Genomic DNA, 6,118 nt, shown 5'->3' on the forward strand with positions numbered 1-6,118 from the left:
CTGGCGCTTGCCAGGAAGGCACTTAGGCCCCTGAACTGCCATCCCAGCCTAGTCTTTTGTATCTTAAACCTCCCATCTATCTCTAAGGGCAGCTCCTACTGGATGATGAAATGTGCAGGGTGCTTTCAAGAATCAAAAAAGGACAACAAACAGTTCCTGAATGATAGTTCTTATTATAAAAGTCCAGGTGAAACGTACCAGAAGCTAACACTTAGGGATTAGAAACCTGTTCTGTTTTCTCATAAGTGGACGGTGACCTGATTCGATTTTTCTGTATGCAGACATTCTGGGGCTGTGTCCCTCGGGAGAACCAGAAGGACAGGGTCACTCTGGAGGGCAGCCCCTGGGGTGGGGAAGGAGCCCTGGCTGCTCGGATGGAGGCGTACGGCGCGGTCGCTCCTTCAGCGTCACTGCGCCTGCCCTTCCAATTCCTGACGCGATGCGGCTGAGACGTGAAAGCCCTGTTTTGCTCCTGAGTCAGTTCGGATCAGTGGCAAGCCTGGCCTTCGCCCAGCCCCGCGTAATTAGTTTAGCCTGATGTGTCTGCCGGAGGCCGAGCCGCGCAGCAGTCGGCGCCACGCTAATGTGCAGCTAGCGGGGGAGAGCTCTTCACTCGGCTAACCGCATTCCACCTCGGCCCACCCTCTGTAACAACGACTTAAGGCTCTCATTCATTGCTGAGTGTAATAATGCCGTGTATGTTGGAGCAATTTTTAGTATTTAAAACATTGCTACGAGCACCGTGAGGAAGCAGGTGCTTAATGAAGGCCACAGGACTTAGTGTCACTGTCTGGACAAGCCTTGAAGGGTCAAACCTACGATGCAAACCGACGCCCAGAGGCTTTCAGCCTAGTTTCTCCTTAAAAGTCCCGGCATCTGTGTGATCAGGTTCTCCAAGTCGTGATTGCGAGGAAATTCGAAGCTCTGGTTACAGGAAGAGCGCAATTTGACTCAGCCCCCCGCTAGGATTCGCTGAGACGGTAAATCCTGTCTTGTTTCTCTCCACGGATCAGCTTCTTCTGAGAAAAGAGTCCACGGCCCCCTGACTCTGGTTAGCGATTGGAGAAGTTCATTTGATACAGCACGAAAGTCTAAGTCCTCACATGCTTTATTACTTTCAATGAGATCATGTAGTAGGGACAGGACACTGTGCTGCAAACTGCAACTAAAACCAAGAGTCCGCTACCCTTCGGAGAGCCAAAGTACAGCAGGAGGTTAGCTATGCGTGCACTGTGGGCTGGACACGGAGGTGAGGAGGTGCTGCAGGGTCAGCTGAAGGCACAGAGCTAAGCCGCAGTGAGCTGGTCAGCAAAGGCTTCTCAGCTGAACCCTTACCCTGGTTCCTAAAGACGGTAAGTTGAGGTGAGATGGACAGAAGCTCCCAGGCAGAGGGAACAGTTCTATGGGGACTCGGGAGCCCAAGAGGTCAACTGATTCTTAGCTATGGAGTCCCTGGTGTCCCCCACATTTACGTGCATCTTCTCCCCACTCGGAACCCAATCTTGGCTTTGGGATTACAGTATTTTCTTATCTCTATTCCACTCCCTGATGCAAAAAATACTGCTCCATATGTCTGCCCCTTGGTCTGCAAGCGAAAGAAGGCTGCTGTAAGCAGAGTCACGAGTCCTCAAAGATGGTCATCGCATAGTTGGTAGCAGCATGGCAAGGTCAATGTTGCTTATAATAAGGTTACTAATCAATTGGTTCTCAGGTAGGAAAATTACTTGAATTATCCAAGTAGGCACAATCTAGTAAAACAAGCTCTGAAAATAATAGAGAAGTGAAAGAACGGATCAGAGGTGAAAAAATCCAGACACCACTGCGGCCTTTGAGCATGGAGACAATGCCTCATCTGAATCCCTTACCTCTCTAAAACCCCACCTCCAAATAATATCACCTTAGGGCTTAGAGCTTTGGCATGCGTGTTTGAGGGTGACAGAAACATTCAGTTCATAATAGTCACCTATGTGGAAGAAAGCTCTTCCCTAGCTGCAAATGCCTTCGTAGCGATATTCAGCACTAGAAGATCACAGTCCAGATTTCTCAGGACTTTTCTCAGGACTGTTGCTGCCTTCTGTCGCCTCCATTATTTACACTTTAACTCTCTTCCCACTGTTGCATTTTAGTGAATATTGAGCTCATGTTTAGTTCCTTCTAAGGTTATTTATTTTTTTGAAAAAGCATGGTGCTTATTTTACTATTTGTAATTGTGGCGACATAGCCCCCAGAGCCTCATGCGACGCTTAGTGGGGAGCTTTTGGAGATAGCGGAAGCTGGAGTTTGTGACTGATGACGAGGAAAAGATTCAATCAAGAGGAAAAGATTCAATACCTTTTAAGCTAGCAAAACTGTCATTCAAATATAACGCCCACAGCCCTACATCTCTTTAAAGACTAGGAATTCAGGTAGCATACGATTGCCTTCACTTTTTTTCTCTCTGCCTCCCTGTCTCCTTCCTTCCTTCCTTCCTTCCTTCCTTCCTTCCTTCCTTCCTTCTTTCCTTCCTTCCTTCCTTCTTTCCTCTCTTTCTTCTTCAGGTAAAATTTCTTTGACATTAAAATACAAATATTTATCTTAAACTTGTTCTGGTAAATTCTTCCATTATTTACACTTTAACTCTCTTCCCACTGTTGCATTTTAGTGAATATTGAGCTCATGTTTAGTTCTTTCTAAGGTTATTTATTTTTTGAAAAAGCATGGTGCTTATTTTACTATTTGTAATTATGGGGACAATTTCATTGGAATTATATGCCGATAAAATCATAACTACTACACAGCAGTTCTGAGTGATACTTTCATCTACATAGTTATGCACTTTGATAGATTTTGTGAAATAATTCCACATTTAAGATGCTTTTTGCTCTTTTGTATACTGTAAAATGAATTTAACATGGGAAGATATGCTAAATAGACACTTCCGACTAAACTATAAGTCCCCCAAATGATTGCTTTGTTTTCTTGATAAACAACATTAGTAAGAACATGTACAAAACTTACTGAATCTTCTATATATTCTTTTCCATTTCTTTCATATTCATTTATCATTCTCTATGGCTTAAATGAATGATACATGCTTAAATTATTAAATGACCATATATGTTAAAGTACCAGCTGTCCCTAGTAGTAACAAGAATTCCAACTGAAATTATCTGCCAGCAGGTAAGGAGGCAAATATATAAATATACAATGATACTTCATTTTCTTCCATGTTAATTTTGATTGCTGCAGACTCTATGTGTATGTAACATTATTAGCAATTTGCAATATTCAGTTATGACAGGTGCAAACAATGGTTTGTATGAAGTGACAGGTTAATAGTCACTGCGTGAGCTAATTGGTTTTAATATGATGACTTATGATAGAATTCAAACTCATCCATATTTAATTTGGGACAAAATGAATGTAAAAAAGATTTCTCAGGACTTGCTAGAAAAACATTGGCTAGAAGAACCTTGCTGTGTTTTGTGTCTGGATAGCCCCCAGAGCCTCATGCGACCCTGAGTGGGGAGCTTTTGGAGATAGCGGAAGCTGGAGTTTGTGACTGATGGCTTTCCTTGTGCTTGGATTACCGGGGTGAGTGCTGCACCGCCCTGGGGTGGCAGTCTGCCCGCAACACAAGGGATAGAACAAGGTTTCTCTCTCCTCCCTTTGTGCACCTGCTGCTGTTGCTGCCTTCTGTCGCCTTGAAGTGTTGCCCTTCTGCCGTGTGACAGCGTGCCTTGGAGCCAGCTGAGTATGGACTGAAACCGCCACAGACTGTGAGCTAAGTAAGCCTTTCCCTCCTTAATTTTGGGCATCGGACATTTTGTCCTAGCAACCAGAGAAAAGTAACTTTAAGACAATCCCAAATGACAGCATTTGTACAGAGGTAGAATGGATGGTAAAGAGACACGCAGAAGGCACCACCGCTGCAGCAGATTTGTGGACAGTTAACTAATGGCTAGACACACACTTGCTGTACAACCCAGCAATTTTATACACAATTAATGACCAATAAAGCTGAAAGTATAGATCACAAAAAGCCTAAACAAAAGTACTTATAAAAGCTTAATTTATAATCAATAAATACAAAAAATAGATGTTACATTCATGTAATACTCAGTAGTATTTTATTAGCAATCGAAAGGACCAAGCTGGTGACACCTGCTGTGACACAGGTGAATTTCAAAAATGTTACATTGAGTGAGAGAAGCATATAATGACCAATGCCGTGTGTGCTGCCTTGTAACTCTGCCCAGACAGCACTTCAGAAGAGATGGTAGAAGCCATCCCGGGACGGCGAAGTGGCTGAGGAGCTCCCTGGCATGGGAAAGTGATCTCTGGGAGTCTGGAGCAGCCCCTGCATTGCTCAGGCCAACTGGACGACACCTCACTGTGTGCCAAGTGTCCCTCAAGAGAAAGTATTTCTGAAATAGTAGGATGAGCACAGGCAATAACTCTACTCTATGCATTGCAAAGGTGAGGAGGGAGGATTTGACTGCCTCAGGAAAGGCACGGCCACTCTCACTTGGGCTTGACATTTGTTGTACAACGTTTAAAAGTATTGAGCCATCACACAGTGCGCTATAAGGAGGTACAATGTTTATACATTTCTGTATCAGTTTAAAAAGGTATTTATTTATTTATTTATTCATTCATTTATTTTCTGTGCTGGAGATGTGCTTGCCACAAAGCTGCTAATGCTACTGAGCTATCTCTTTATCCCCTGAAAATAAAATTTAAAATGTACTAAGGCTTATCCCCCTGGGGCTGGGGAGATAGCGTGGCAGTCTAAGCACCTGCTTGGCAAGCACAAGGATCTGGGTTCAAGCTCTAATGTCACATGCCCAGTAGCACCAGAATCCCGGGTGTGCCACCTTGGTCACTGGAACAGGCGTGGTGGTGCCTGCCTACAATCCCAGTGCTGGGGAGACTGACACAGGAAGATCACTACGAGTCTGAGCTGCATAGTGAGACCTATACCAAATAAATACATAAGCAATGAAGAAAAAAATGAAACCCAGCCCAAGCCCGACATGTGAGTGGGAGAGGTTCTGCTCCACTGCACCCCTGGACCTTTCCAGATCTAGCCCATGCCCAGTGTGTGAGACCTTCAGCCAAGCTCTTGGGACCCCTCCAGACCCAGCCCAGGCCCAGTGTGCCAGAGAGAACTTCTGGGATGCTCTTGGGACTCCTGCAGACCCAGTGCAGCCCCAGCATACAAGCCTGGCGTGAAACTCTGCATCTGAAGTCCCTGCAGAGAGGAGAAAGACCAGAACCACCCCGATCACCCAGGAGCAGCGCATCTTGCCAGAGGGGCAGAGCAGGCTCACTTCCAAGATCTGCAGCAGGAAGAAGCTGAGCACAGCAGCCAGATACAAGCCAGGCACATCAGAATGAGTTCAAATTTCATAGATCTGAACCTGGTAAGCTGAGACACTTTGCTAGACCCAGATCAATGAGAACAGCCTCTGTCTTTCTCTCTTGACTGAAAGAGGGGGCAAAAGGTTACCGGGGTGAATGAGTCTGCCTGGAAGACCCCATGTACATCAAGGGGAGGTGATCAGACAAAACAAAGGGAATGAACTTAAATACAAATTCCCAATTTGATATCTGCTTAGCTATGTAGACATAATGCTTGCTCTTACTGGCTAAAATAAAAAGCTATCAGTTACAAAAGTCTGTCAACTGCTAAATATCACTACCCATTATTAGTGTCCCTAATTGTACTTCTGTAAATATCAAACTATAACAGCCTTAGCAATATAATCTTTCTTGGGTAAGCATTTTAAGGAGCTAGGATTATAACTGCACCAAAGCTCTACACAAAACATCAGAGGACAGTGCTATATGAAATGACAAAGAGGAACAAAATGCAATCTCAGGCCCTGAGCCCAGGCAGAACAAATGCAGAAGACAGCAGCACAGAAGAAATTGGAATCACACAGTTGAAATGTCTTAATTAACAGCATCTGAAGTAAAGAAACAACTGTAGAAAGGTATAGAGGAACTAAGATCAGAAATAACCTCTGAAATAAAAAAGAAATCTCTGAATTAATAGCAGCTGAAGTTAAGAAACAACTGCAGAGGGGCTGGTGAGATGGCTCAGTGGTCTAAAGCACCTACTTAGAACAAGCTT

The sequence above is a fragment of the Octodon degus genome, unplaced genomic scaffold (genome assembly GCF_000260255.1).
Source record: "Octodon degus isolate 3935 unplaced genomic scaffold, OctDeg1.0 scaffold00415, whole genome shotgun sequence".
NCBI lineage: Eukaryota > Metazoa > Chordata > Mammalia > Rodentia > Octodontidae > Octodon > Octodon degus.